Raw genomic sequence first — 15,879 nt, forward strand, 5'->3', positions numbered from 1 at the left:
AAGATACCTAGAGTAGTTGCTACTCCCTGTGCACAAGCTCCGGGCACCATGATATCATCAATGTATGAATCAGCTTAATGTCCTAGAGAAAGGCAACCAAGGTGCTTTCAGACTAGATCATGACAGAGAGCCTGAGAGTTGATATAGCCCTGAGGTACATTACTGAAGTATATTGCTAGCCCTGCCTGCTGAAAGTAAACTATATCTCATGGTCTTAATTAACAGGTATAGGGGGGAAACACATTCTCCACACCAATAGCTTAATTGCAGGTCCTGGAGATGTTCATTCACTCCAGAAATGAAACTGTATCTGGAACAGCAATGCAACAGAAGTAACCACTGATTATACTTATAACATACTGTCATTCTCCAAGATCCATCCAACCAGGTACCTGGTGGTGATTTGGTAATATTAGACCCCTTCCACTCTATTTCATCCTGCCAAAACTCATAAGTCTTTGACTTGCTGACACAAGATCCTATATAATATCACCTTGGACCAAGAGGCCCACTTTAGGGTACTAGAGGGTTATTGATGGACATGTAACTATAGGATCATTGGTCTTAGTATATATCATATCACCCCATATTCTAGACTAACAGAACTTTGGAATGGCCTCTACAAGATGCAGCTAAGTCTGAAGATAATTCTGTAGGGCTGGGGTACTAACCCTCAGATGTGATATATATAAATATAAATTGCTATTATGTGGAGCTGTTTTCCTGTTAGATAGAATACATAGGTCCATGAGCCAAGGAATGGAGGCTAAGAGTGACCCTCTGTCCACCATTTTCAGTGGCCTTCTTAGGGACTATGTACTTTTCATCTCTGCAACTTTAGGTTAGGTGCATCTAGAGGTCCTGGCCTACAATGAGAGGATAGGGTAGGTGGAGATAACTTTTATTTATTGTCTGTCAGGGAACAATAATTGTTCTACTGAACTTAAAGCTCTGGCTGCTAGTTGGTCACTTTGATTTTCTCATGACAGAAGATCAGCAGACAAAGAAAAAAAGTTATATTGTTAGGAGTAACTGACCTTTTTCCTTCTAAGGGATACAGAGTTCCTTTGACATAATAGGAAAAAGGAGAGACATGTCTGTAACTCAGGGAATCCACTGGGCATCTCTTGAGGCTGCCATGCCTGGTTTTAACTGTGAATGAACAATTCAGGAACTGAATTGTTCTGTGTGCCTGCCTGACAAGCACACAGCAAGCAAAGGCTTGAGCCACTTGGGGTGAAGGTCTAGAATGTCCTAACAGGCAAGCAATTCAGACTAATGAAAGTGCTAGCTGAGGTGAGAGGGAATCTAGAACAGGTGGGCAGTAGAAGGAGATGATAACTATCAATTATAGGCTCAGGACCTACTACAGAAGCAGGAGCTATAACTCATTCCACTATCTCTCCTCTTATACATCTCTTCAGCTGGAAATTGTGATAATCCACCCTCCTGAAGAAACACTGGTTTAGATCTAACTTGAAGCACACAAGAATAGTGCAAGTTATCTATATTCTCCCCATATTCTCAGTTTCCTTTATAATTTTGGGGTACCAGCTCCCATATGCCTTTTCTTCCAACAGCCAATACCTGCATCTTTTTGTCCAAAGGGTGCCCCCAGATTCCTAGTACCATGGTGCCTTTGGGCATAGAGGACCAGAAGTGTTTGGGAATTTACAATTCCCACTCCCCTCCCCCACCTCAATACACACACACACACACACACACACACACACACACACACCAGCCGTTAACCAATCACTGAAGGGCACAGAGGTATACATACTCTAGCTCCTTTGTTCCCCATAGGACAGTGTCTTGTCTATACCGTCCAGAGCTCTCCTGTGGAACTGAGTCAAAGTTACCCTCCATAGCACCACACTAGACATCACAACCTGGCTTGGCTTCATTCCCTCCCCAACTTACTTCCCCATACTCCTGCCAGCTTTTCCTGGGAGTACTTCCTAATCAATCACCTTTGCTTGAATCCTTATCTTAAGGCCTGCTCCCAAGATCATACTATATTATTAGGAGGTTGGAGTAGGGTTATAAAAGCTGATTTGCAGTATCTTCTACCATCATTACAGTATTGATTTCTTGTGGATACTGAACTTCGGTGACCTAATCCTTATTACCTATTTGAATAATTCCTAATAAAAAATGAATATAAAAATGAAGATAAATAGTTTCTAAGTATACTATTATTCTTTCTGCTCATTAATTCTACTTATACCATCCTCTCCAAAAGAAAAAACAATTTTTTTATTTTTTAAAAGATTTTATTTATTTATTTGACAGGATGAGAGAGAGAGAGAGAGAGAGACAGCAAGAGAAGGAATACAAGCAGGGGGAGTGGGAGAGGGAGAAGCAGGGTCCCCACTGAGCAGGGAGCCTGATGCAGGGCTCAGTCCTAGAACCCTGGGACCATGACCTGAGCCAAAGGCTGATGCTTAATGACTGAGCCACCCAGGCACCCTGAAAATAATAATTTTTAAAGAGGCAATGCTCTTAAAGAAGGGTTAACTTGTGGAAGGTATCATCGCTTCTTCTAATTATTGTCATATGGTAGGCCAGGAAAAAAAAAAAAAACAGGAAAAAATTATCAGACCTAGAAAACAGATAAAGAATTCAAATGGCATGAGCTGGCTCTAGTACAATCCTAATGTAAAGGCATTATATTTCCTCCCTCCCTGCCTTTCTTCCTTCCAGTCTGTGCGTTAGGGGAGCATGCAAAAGTAGCATTTGTTACTACCCTTGAGAAACTCCAAACCCAATGGAGGTCAATGGACGAAGTCCCTTCTTCTAACTAGGTTAAGCCTCACTGCAGCAAAATTTCTCCATCCTGAAGGAAGCTGTTTGGGGACATCCTGCAACCCATATATAGTACATCTTGGCCACTTGATTGTCATCCCCACCTATGGTGGTTCTTACATTTGCTCTCACTGAACTCTGTTCTCTCCTCTCTACAGCTGGAAGTCTCAAGCAAGGGCATGATGAGAAAATAGATTTAAAATATGTGATAATAGGGACACCTGGCCAGCTCAGTCAGCAGAGCATACAACTCTTGATCTCAGGGCTGTGAGTTCAAGCCCCATGCTGGGCACAGAGCCTTATTTAAAATTCAAAAAAAGTAAAAAACAAAGAAATGTGATAATAGAAGAGTGAGGTGAGATGGCAGTTTAGGTCCAGGGCTCGATCCCAGGACCCCGGGATTATGACCCGAGCCGAAGGCAGAGGCTTCAACCCACTGAGCCACCCAGGCGCCCCGGAAGTATATTTCTTAATTCAAAGAAAAGTTTTTCAAAATCTTCTTTGGGAAGGTGGACTGAAAATACAGGAAGATGGTAGGTGAAGAAGCAGTAAGTTCTGATAGATTGATTATCTTTATCCCATCTTATGCATTTATATAAAATCATTTTTCTTGATTTCTAATAGGTTAACACAGGAGAGAAGTGCTGACCTAAATGGTCCTACTCCCTTTGTAGAAAGCATAGTCTGTTGGCTAAGGATCTCATGGCAACCCAATAGCAGAGGCTTAGGAGGCAAGCAAAGGTCTGTCTCTCCCTTTCACTAGCTATGGTTCTGGGTAAATTACTTAACTTGTTTAATCCCATTTCATACCTGCAAAATGGGGATTGTTCTGGGTTGAATTGTGTTCTTCCAAAATTCATATGTCAGAGTCTTAGCCCCAAATACTTCACAATGTGACCTTATTTGGGAATAGGGTTGTTACAGGTAAAATTAGTTTAGTTAAAATGAGGTCATACTGGAGAAAGGTGGGTCCCTAACTCAACACAACTGAAGTCCTTTAAAAAAGGGATATTTGGGGATGCCTGGGTGGCTCAGTTAATTAATCATCTGCTTCTTGGTTTTAGCTCAGGTCATGATCTCATGGGTCATGGGATCGAGCCCTGCATCAGGCTCCACACTCAGCAGGGAGTCTACTCAAAGAGTCTCTCCCTCTGCCCCTCCCCTTGTTCATTCTCTCTCTTTAAAATAAATACAAAAATCTTGAAAAAAAGGGGGTATTGGGACACATACATGCACACAGGGAGAATGACACATGAAGATGGAGGCAGAGATGAAGATGATGTTTCTAAAAGCCAAGGTACCATCCTTGTCAACACCTCAATCTCAGACTTCCTGCCTCCAGAACCATGAGACAATACATTTCTGTTCTTAAGCCACGCGATCTATGGCACTTCGTTACAGCAACCCCTGCAAACTAATCTAGAGATTAAAATAGTTCCAGTCCAAGGGGTGCCTGGGTGGCTCAGTGGGTTAAAGCCTCTGCTTTTGGCTCAGGTCATGGTCCCAGGGTCCTGGGATCGAGCCCCGCATCGGGCTCTCTGCTCAGCGGGGGGCCTGTTTCCCCCTCCCTCTCTACCTGCCTCTCTGCATACTTGTGATCTCTGTCCTTTTGTCAAATAAATAAATAAAATCTTTAAAAAAAATAAATCTTTAAAAAAAAATGGTTCCAGCCCCATAGAGTTGTAATGAGGATAAAACAAGATGATGCACGGGAAGTATTTCATACAGTGATTGGCCCGTAAAAAGTACTTAAAAACTGGTTGCTATTACTACTATTTAGAGTAGATTAATGACTCAACCAACAACAAACACATCTACTGGGACAACACATATCCTGAAGTTGCCTCTTCAGTATTCTCTAAATGACCTAGAGGATCCTGAACTTTCTAGCCAGGTGCCTTGTGTAGGACTGACCCCTTCCTCAATTTCAGGATGGGTTTTGAGTGACTTAAACCCTTCACTACAATTCTCCTTCCATTTCCATTCCCACAGGGACTGGATGACATGAACAGGTAACCTAGGCCTGAGCCAATCATCACAGCGTTTCTCAGGCCATGGATGGGGGAGAGGAGGAACCTGTGACCCAAGAATTAAATTAGAGAAATTCCCTAGACTTTTCTTTGACAGTTTGATGAAGGATGTCTCTACCCTCTCAACCCCCAGTCTCAGATATTAACAGAAAGTTTGTCTGTGTTGTTCTTATGAGGGAACTCAAACCATGAACAGAGCTGATGAGGGTGGAACAGAGAGAATTCGAGTTATAGTGACCTTGATGGTACCTTATACCACCGTTCATCAAATCCTACCTGAATGCTGCTTCGTATCTTTTTTCCCCTGGCTAGTTTGAGTTTGAGTTGGGTTCTCTTGTGAAAGTGGCATATTTAGTGGACAGGACTTGGTAGGAGAGAAGCAGGAAGTAGCTTTATTCTTTCTGATCACTTACTCTTTAAACCTACTTGGTCCATTCTCTATTCTCCATCTGTGCAGTATACTGAGCAGAGGACTTAGATTTTCTTTCACTTTCAGGTACTAGAATAGTCTCATTTCAGGTGCCAAAATTCTGGGTGGATTTAAGTCAGAGATTCAGTTTCTGGTGTGGATGAAATCTTCTGAGGCCCATGTAGGCTTAAAACCTGTGGGAGTGAAGGAATAGGGTGTTTTTTGTTTGTTTGTTTGTTTTTGTTTTGTTTTTCCTATTTCTTCACTATATTCCACTCCTACTGTATGCTTCCTGATGCTTCTGGGTGCCTCCAGTCAGGATGGAAAGGAGGGACGGGAGGAAGCAAAGCAGAGTCTAACTTGATGGTGGTGGTTTAATCTAGCATCACTGTCTTCCTGTAGCAGATGCCCAAATGCCGGCCTTGGGTCTTGTGGGATGCTTTCATGACTCCTTCACAAACAACCCCTGATATGGCACATTTGCTGGGCTGAGCATTGTACCCTCTGGTTGACCTTTCAGAGGTCACTCCCCTCAGCATCTCTTTATCTCTCTATGAACTGACATGGAGCAATTTCTAGGACAAAAGAAAGCAAAGTGTAAAGAGTGCCCAAAGTATGCCACCTTTTGTGTAGTGAAGAAGGGAAAATATCTGTTCAACAATGCCCTATGAGCCATGTGGAGCTTAGGCAAAAGGAACATATATACACCTTTGGGTCTAATGGAAGCAAACTCATAAATATTCTCAAAATCTACTTCTTTGTTTATATTGTTTTCAGTTGAAAGAACTACTGTGTTCGATCACTTATTTTATTACTTTACTTATTTATTTATTTATTTTTAAGATTTTATTTATTTATTTGACAGAGAGATCACAAGTAGGCAGAGCGGCAGGCAGAGCGGCAGGCAGAGAGGGAGAGAGGGAGAAGCAGGCTCCCTGCTGAGCAGAGAGTCCGATGATGCGGGGCTCCATCCCAGGACCCTGAGATCATGACCTGAGCCAAAGGCAGCAGCTTAACCCACTGAGCCATCCAGGCGCCCCTTATTATTATATTTTAAAGTAGGCTCAATACCTAATGTGAGGCTCCAATTCACAACCCCAAGATCAAGAGGTGCATGCCCTATAGACTGAATCACCCAGGTGCTCCTTGATCATTTTTTTTGGACAAGTGGTGATCTTAAATAATTTTTAATCAACTTAAGCTGAAATAAAATTAGAGTAAAGTCTGTTTTGATATAAATAAAATATGTAAATTAAAAATAATGTTGTGAAGAGCAACACTGATGAAAGATGGCAGCCACCATGGGCTGGGACAATTTATGAAAACCAAACATACAGCCTTAAATGCCTTAAATATCCCCAAACTCCTCCTTTGTAATATTTGTAACAAAAATGAATATGAATGGAGTTAACAGTTCCAATGGAGTAGTAGACCCAAGAGCCATACCAGTGCTGTCAAAATGGTAGAATTCATATAGCATCAAAGTTGCAAGATGATGTCTAACGAAAACATGAAACTCCCTCAGCTGCTTGAAGGACAGTGTCACAGCAATTAATTGAAATGAGAAAACACAGTTCCCCCATTTGATTTAAGCAATCTTCATTTTCCACAGTAGTACATTTTCTAGATACATCTTGTAGACCTCAAAGAACTGGAAAGGAAGCTTCCATTCAAAGGCAATTTATCTTAAGATATTGTAAATAATACTAATTTTTTGTCCATTCGAAATATATGTTGTGCTATAAAAAATAAAATAAGAAAATGTATTACTCTACCTACTTTTTAATTTTTCAATATTTTTCATCTGCCTTAATGTTCTTGAGGAATAGCAGTCATTAAAAACTACTTAAAAACATGTACATGAAGTACATATTTTTTCTTTTGCCTCAGGTTCCAATATGGCTCAGCTCTGAGGTCTATTTATTCAAAACTCTGATGTCTTGTCATCACAGATTTTTTGCATTAATTTTTATTTTTAAAAATATTGCCTTAAAATATTATATATTTATTTTTAAAGATTTTATTTATGTATTATTTTGAGAGAGAGAGTGCATGCCCGTGAGTGGGGGATGGGCAGAGGGGGAGGGAGGGAGAGAATTCCCAAGCAGACTCTGCACTGAGTGCAAAGCCCAGTGTGGAGCCTGATCCCACAATCCTTGAGATCATGCCCTGAGCTGAAATCAAGAGTCGACGCTCAACCAACTGAGCCACCCAGGCACCCCTAAAATCTTATTTATTTTGACTACAGATTCCTCTCCACTTAATTCTGTGCCAAGGTGAGTTCCTCACCCTAATGTGGTCTCTGCATCTCAACTGTGCAAAAAGAAACACAAAAAGGATAAACCAAAAACTAATGAGATTGGTTAGGTACAAGCAGAGGATCAGGATAGGATAGAAAGGATAAGGACAGCTCTCTGAGCAATCCTTCTTACAAATTTCTGACTTTTAGAGCCATGCAACTGTTTCACATACTAAAAATATGAACAAAATATAATCAACGAAGATGAGATAGAGCCCCAAATGGAATATACATGAAAACCTAACTGTATTAAACAACATAACCATATTGGGGGTAACAGCAGAAAAGGACCAACCTATGTAACTTTAGGAAAGAATATTTTGACTCCATACACACTAATATGTTCTAAAGACCAAGGGGAAAAAATTGAGCACAAATACTTTACTTAGTAGTTTGTTTTTATCACAGATACAGTTTAGTATCTGAAACCACTTTATGAATATTGAAGCCAATAAGTAAATATATTGTGGATAATGAGAGCCAGGTTTCTCACTATCAGAGAAAGCAGTTAAAATAAAGGGAAAGGCTGAATGAAACCTATGGTGTAGGTTTGGAATTGGAGATATAAACTAATAGTGTGTATATGTATGTGTGTGTACATATACATAAAATACATGCAACATATATATACAGACACACACTTATAGATAGATGACTTCCTACTACCAATAAGCACATCTAGCACCTATCTCTTGATTTCTAAATCCCACTACCCAGTGAAAGGATCTTTTTGCTTACTATAACCTCAGGCACAATGACTTGCTGGTCCCCTACAAGCCCTGTGTTCCCTTCATTTACTTGCTCACTTTCTTTTCCTTGCCAGAACATGGTTCCCTCTGTTGATGTTTCAGGAATCAGTTCAAATGCCACCTCCTCTCAAAGGACTTCTTACTTCCCCTGAGTTGGACATGAACTGTTTCTGAATCTTAAGGCATGCCATCTAGTTTGTACACTCTCGAAACATGTAAGTTTATTGAAATACCTCAATAAAGCTGTAGTGAAAAAAGAACGGACAGTAGCAGCTGCTGGTGTGCCAGAGGAACCACTGGTATTCAAACACTGATTGCGGAAATGTAAATTGCTACAACCCTTTAGAAAAGCAGTTTGGTCTTTTCTTTTAGAGTCAAACATATTATTACCACATAATTCAGCAATCTCACTCCTGAACGGTTACCCAATATTTTTTTAAAAATTTTATTTGTCAGAGAGATGGGGTGGGAAGATAGCATGAGCGTACACAAGCAGGGAGAGCAGGAGGCAGAGGGAGAAGCAGGCTTCCAGCTGAACAAGGAGCCTGATGCAGGCTCCATCCCAGGACCCTGGGATCATGACCTGAGCTGAAGGCAGATGCTTAGCCGACGAAGCCACCCAGGTGTCCCCAGTTACCCAATTTTTAATTAATATTTATATTGACACACATATCAGTATAAGAATGTACCTGGGTGGCTCAGTGGGTTGGGCCTCTGCCTTGGGCTCAGGTCATGATCTCAGGGTCCTGGGATCAAGCCCCACATGGGGCTCTCTGCTGGGCAGGGACCCTGCTTTCCCCTCTCTCTGCCTGCCTCTCTGCCTACTTATGATTTCTCTCTCTGTCAAGTAGATAGATAAAATCTTAAACAAACAAACAAAAAAATCAGAACCAGGAACCTGGGTGGCTCAGTCAGTTAAGCATCTGACTTCAGCTCAGGTCATGATCTCAGGGTTTGGGGATTGAGCCCCGCATTGGACTCTGCCCTCAGTAGGGAGTCTGCTTATCCCTCTGTACCCGCCCCCCACCCTGTTCTCTCTCTCTCAAATAAATAAATAAATAAATAAAATATTTTTTAAAAATGTGCACAGTATAGTGGCTTTATTTGTAAATGCTTAAGACTAGAAACAACTCATAATCCTTCACCTGATAGACAGATAGACTGCAGTATATGTAGTATAGAATATTGCTTAGCAGTAAGATGATAAACACCTGATACATGGATGAACCCCAAATTCATTATGCTAAGTGAATGAAACCAGACTTAAAAACCAATATACTGTATGATTTCATTTATGTGACAATTTAGAAAAGGCAAAAACTATAGGGAGAGAAAACAGATTAGTGATCGCCAGGAGCTAGAGGTGGTGGGGTGAATTTGACTACAAAAAACCGGGGGAGGGCGCCTGGGTGGCTCAGTGGGTTAAGCCACTGCCTTCGGCTCAGGTCATGATCTCGGGGTCCTGGGATCGAGTCCCGCATCGGGCTCTCTGCTCGGCAGGGAGCCTGCTTCCCTCTCTCTCTCTCTCTGCCTGCCTCTCCATCTACTTGTGATCTCTCTCTGTCAAATAAATAAATAAAATCTTTAAAAAAAAAAAACCGGGGGAGGGGCACCTGGGTGGCTCAGTGGGTTAAAGCCTCTGCCTTCGGCTTGGGTCATCATCTCAGGGTCCTGGGATCGAGCCCCACATCGGGCTCTCTGCTTGGCAGGGAGCCTGCTTCCTCCTCTCTCTCTGCCTGCCTCTCTGCCCACTTGTGATCTCTGTCTGTCAAATAAATAAATAAAATCTTAAAAAAAAAAAAGGCCAGGGGATTTTGGGGTGATGAAAATGTTCTCTATATTGATTGGAGTAGTAGTTGTACACTTCATGCATTTGTAAAAACTTGTAGAACCGTACCCTAGAAAAGGCGAATTTTACTGTATATCAACCATCTCTTAAAAAAATAAAGCAATAAAACAAAGTGATGGTATTGACCTGGAGGTTCAGTTTTCAAGAATACATGTATGTTTAAAGATGTTTATCATTTGGGGCACTTGGGTGGCTTAATCGGTTAAACGTCCACTCTTAATTTCAGCTCAGGTCATGATCTCAGATTCATGGGACAGAGCCCTATGTTGGGCTCTGCACACACTCAGCTGGGAGTCTGCTTGAGATTCTCTCTCTCCCTCTCATCCCCACCCCCGCTCACATATATACGCTCTCTAAAATAAATAAATAAATCTTTAAAAAATAGCATACTTATCATTTTATAGTTTACAGCATTGAAAAACTAAAAACAACCCAAATATCCAATAATGGAGAAGCGTGTAAATAAATAGGGTACAAGACAAGTGCAAATTAAGTCTACAACCATATTACATATCTGTAAGATTGGCAAAAATCCCGAAGTTCTACAACATACTCTACAGATGACACTGTGAGAAAACAGACTGATGGGAATACAAAATTTTACATTCATATAAAGGTGAATGGACAACATCAAGCAAAAATCAGGGGCGCCTGGGGGCTCAGTGGGTTGAGCCTCTGCCTCGGCTCAGGTCATGATCTCAGAGTCCTGGGATGGAGCCCCACATCGGGCTCTCGGCTCAGCGGGGAGCCTGCTTCCCTCTCTCTCTCTGCCTTCTGCTCTGCCTACTTGTGATCTCTCTCTCTCTTTCTGTCAAATAAATAAATAAATAAAAATCTTTAATAAAAAAAATCATATGCATGGTGGAGCTGTAAGGCTGCTGTCTTCATGTCTGATACTACAGCTCGAATTCTACAGGGTGTCAGTCAGGAAGCACAGACAGATAAAAAATTAGAGAGCACCAAGGACAAGCTGGAATCCATGAGACAGACCAAAACTGATGCTAGTTCTCACTACCTCCAAGTAGTGAGATACCTCTGAGATACCTTGAGGAACTGGGTATCTCGCCGAAGGTGGTGTCCTTTTCACTGAGCTAGACATCTGCAAGTCCTAGGAGTTGTAGAAACGGAATGATGATGCAAGGGGAGGTGGGGCAGTTGTCGGCCTGAATTTTGCCCCGCGCCAAACCAGTAAGCGAGTAAATAAGCACCATGTGTGTTAGCCGCCAAAGTAACTGCCCCAGCCTTCTGGGCATGAAAACCAAAATGCTGCTGCTTCTCCTTGGCCGAGCCAAGTTGACCCATTATAATGCTCTCCAAACCTGATAAAAACACAAACTGATGCATGTACAAAGCTCTTCCTGGCTGTACCAATTGCAATAGCACACAACTGGAAGGAACCCAAACGTCCATTAACAGGGAACTGGTTACGTAAACTAGAGTACATCCACACCGTGCAGCTATAAAATGGGCTGTGAAAAAAAGAAAGCCTTTACATGCTGTGCCATGGAATGATATCTGAGATATACTGAGAAGTGAGGGAAAAAGAAAACAAGAGATGCAAAACAACAAGTGTAGTATATTGTCTTTAACCTAAGAAAATATTTCCTAGTTCTGTCCATTGGAGAGTCCTAGGAAAACAATTAACCCCATAGCAACAAGCACCTTTCACAACTAGAATGTGATCTCTAATACCATCTCCATTAAAGGGATCAGGACCCTTAAAGAAATAGCTGAATCCAGTTCAGGAATAGGAAATGTACAAGGTAAGCCTAGAATATTCTATCATACTCAAAAGTAATGTCGTTTCACAAAGACATTAAAGCCAACTTGAAGGGGCTCTCACTGACAAAATTTCTGAGCAACAGAAAAGAATTACTTAAATAAGTTTAAATGCTAGCTATGTTAAAATTCATGTATACATGAAGATGATTAAAAAAAACTTACTCATCTTTGTAGAAAGGTAAAACAAGTAAATAAAAGGAAAGATACAATCATTTATGGACTATTTTTCAGGGAAACTAAATAGTTTTTTTTTTTAAGATTTTATTTATTTATTTGACAGAAATCACAAGTAGGCAGAGAGGCAGGCAGAGAGAGAGGGGGAAGCTGGCTCCTCGCTGAGCAGAGAGCCCAATGCAGGGCTCGATCCTAGGACTCTGGGATGATTACCTGAGCCAAAGGCAGAGGCTTTCACCCACTGAGCGACCCAGGTGCCCCAAAACTAAATAGTTGATAAGGGAAAGTTCTCCTTTGTTGAATTCTAGTTAATAAATACAGAGGGAGTGGTAAAATTAGAAATAATGAACAGAGGCAGTGATCAGTCAAAACGTAGGGGAGTGGAGAACTTCGTAAAGGAAGAATTAGGCTGACAATAGCTAAACATAATACCATACAAAAAGAGACAACCAGACATTATCTGCCTCTTGTCACAAGAGGATGTATTCCTATGAAATGTTCTTGTCAGGAAGGTGAACACCAATCTGGGGGAAACCCCTACATCACAGCTGTCCCACAGAACCTTCTGTGGTGATGGAAATGTTTTTGTGTGCTATCCCATACATAGCTATTGAGCACTTGGCCAGTGAGACTGAGGAACTGACTTTTCCATTTTAATTAATTTTAACTAATTTAAATTTAAGTAGCCACATGTAGTTAGTGGCAACCACTAACCATTTGACAAAGCAGCTACAGATCTGTCTGCTAACTTAGAGAAAATACAGGGGATAAAGGGACATGTTAAGTGACAACACGTCTTCCTGCATAATGTGTTGACCTTGTTTGCATCCTTATTCAAACAAACCAACTGTGAGACAATCAGGGAAATCTGAACTGGATAATTCATTAATATTAGTAATTATTTAAAATTTTGATTTTGATCATGATGGTATTATGTTTAGGTTTTGAGAAATTGTTCTTATTTCTTAAAGATACTTAAGTATTTATAGATGAAAATATACATGTTTGGGATTTTCTTTAAACAACCTAGCAGAGGGGGAGATGAATAGTGGGAGGGTGTATATGAAACAAGAGTGGTTATATGTTGATAACTATTAAAGCTGAGTGATGGGTATATGGGTATTCATCATAATGTTCTATTTTTGTAAAGTTTGAAAATTTCCATCACAAAATGTGTTAACAAATGAAGGAATAAATAAAACCTGGAATTAAACCAATAATATATACATACATCCTATGTACTATTATGCAACTCCTAAAAAGAAAGCATTGGATCTCAAATATATCATGGAAAGATAGCTAAATTACATGAAATCAAGAAGGGGAGTTGAGGAATAATTGCTATGGTTTGAAGGCTTTTGTCCCCACAAAATGCCTATGTTGAAATCCTAACCCCCGTTGGTGATAGTATTAGTAGGTGGGGCCTTTGGGAGGTGATCATGTCAGGAAAATGGAGCCCTCATGAATGGAATTAGTGTGTTTATTAAAGGGATCCTACAGAGCTCCCTTGCCCCATCCACCATATGAGGACACAAGAAGTCTGTGATCTGGAGAGGATCCTCACGCAACCATGCTGAAACCCTTATCCTGAACATTGGGCCTCCAGAAACGTGAGAAATAAATTTCTGTTGTTTATAAGCTACACAATCTGTACTGATTTTCTTACAACAGCCTGAACAGGCTAAGAGAGCACTCTATGAAGTGTGCCCCTATTTATGTAAACAAAAAGATGTAGTCATGTGTATATATGTTTGTAAGGAAATAGCTGCCGTTTTACTGTGCAAGTCCACTGCTTAGAGTATATTTACAAAATTACTTTTAGACATCCATAAGGATATATGTACAAATATTCTTACTGTAGCAGTCTGATCAGGCTGCTGATTTTATAGATGGGTGATTGGGTGACTTAAACCACAGAAATTTATTTCTTAGTTTTTGAGGCTGGGTGAAGGTGCCTGCTGATTCAGTTTCTGGAAAGAGCTCTTTTCTGGCTTGCAGATGGCTGCCTTCTCCTATACACATAGCTGAGAGAGACAGCAAGCTCTGATGTCTCTTCCTCTTCTTATAAGGACACCAGCACTATTGAATCAGGGTTCATCTTTATAACCTTATTTAACCTTTATCACTTCCTCATCGGCTTGGTCTCCAAATAAAGTCACATTGAGGGTTAGGGCTTCAACATATGAATTTGGGGCGGGACACACACACACACACACACACACACACACACATTCAGTCCATAATATTTACTAAAGCTTTATTTCTTATAGTAAGATTATGGAGATAATTTTAGTGTCCATCAATGGAGGAATGGACAAGTAAATTATATCCATATTATGTACTAGTGTGGGGAAATGTTCTATATATTTAAATATATATATGTATATGTATATGTATATGTATATGTATATATGTGTGTGTATATATATTTATTTAAGTATAAATAAATTTCTTTTTTTTTAAAGATTTTACTTATTTATTTGACAGAGATCACAAGTAGGCAGAGAGGCAGGCAGAGAGAGAGATGGAGGAAGCAGGCTCCCTGCTGAGCAGAGAGCCCCATGTGGGGTTCAATCCCAGGACCCTGAGATCATGACCTGAGCCAAAGGCACAGGTTTTAACCCACTGAGCCACCCAGCCGTCCCACAAATTTCTTTTTTTAAAGTAGGTTCCACACCCAGCATGGAGCCCAACTCAGGGCTTGAACTCACAATCCTGAGATTAAGACCCAAACTGAGATTAAGAGTTGGACGCTTACCTGACTGAGGCACCCAGGCACCCCTCCAAAATATATTCTCGAACAAAGCAAGCAAATTGAAAAATGCAACTTGAATATATGAATCATCCATATTAAAAAAAAAAACAGGAGACCCTCCAACTATATCATCTCTCTTTCTCTGTATAGATAGGTAGACAATCTAGAAGGAAAAAAATCACACATAACTATTATGGGTGACTAATCCTTGGGAATAGGAATGGGAATGTGGAAAGAGGGGCACTCTTACTTTTCCACTTTGTATAGGCTTAACTAATTTTAATTTATTTTAAGAAGTGAGCATTTGTTATGTTTGTAAATCTGAAAAAAATGCAATAAGTAGTCTTTTTTTTTTTAACTGCTTGATTCCATGAGATAGTATCTAGATTAGGTGCTTAAAATATTTAAGAAACAAATGTATTTGTTTATATAACATGAGATATGGTTCCCACATGGCTCAGGCTCTGTGCAGAGCTGCATTTGAATAATCATGGTCCAGAATCCAGAAAGTACAAAGTAGTTCCAATTTATACTGGCATGGACTTAAAGAATACTAAGCTCTCCTTCTCCATTCTCCTACAGCTCCTCTTGAGACTTTCTCATGCCCAGATCTTTTCTTTTTTGTAAGATTTTATTTTTAAATAATCTCTAATCCTCTGTTTAGTCCTCCCTCCCTTTCTCAGCCTTTCTCAACTCTTTACATATATATCCTTCTAAGTCTCAGGATTTTCTCTAGCAATTGGCCATACTCTGCATATCAAAAGATCCAAGAGCCAGACTGGTGAAGACTCTTCTTCATTTGGGGGTGGGGAACAGCTTGTTCCCTTTCACATTCTAATTTCACTGATTTCTCCAAATTTAGAATTTCGATTCTGTTAGTTAATAGCTGATTCACCTGTATTACAGTTTATCTTCCCAACTAGATTGTATTTGGAGAAAAGGAGGTGGGGCACTGCTCTCACTATATTTATTCCTTCCACAATTTCTTAAATTATTTAATCTGTTGATGTAAACAAGCTAATTA

At 40.4% G+C, this 15,879-nt stretch overlaps 1 pseudogene; it reads left to right on the top strand.

The window, feature by feature from the left end:
• The first annotated feature begins 6,510 nt into the window (after nucleotides 1–6,510).
• On the top strand, nucleotides 6,511–6,993 carry LOC116864430 (annotated as a pseudogene).
• Nucleotides 6,994–15,879: the final 8,886 nt, after the last annotated feature.

The sequence above is a fragment of the Lontra canadensis genome, unplaced genomic scaffold (genome assembly GCF_010015895.1).
Source record: "Lontra canadensis isolate GAN:19392208 unplaced genomic scaffold, GSC_riverotter_1.0 scaffold5, whole genome shotgun sequence".
In the NCBI taxonomy this organism is placed as follows: domain Eukaryota; kingdom Metazoa; phylum Chordata; class Mammalia; order Carnivora; family Mustelidae; genus Lontra; species Lontra canadensis.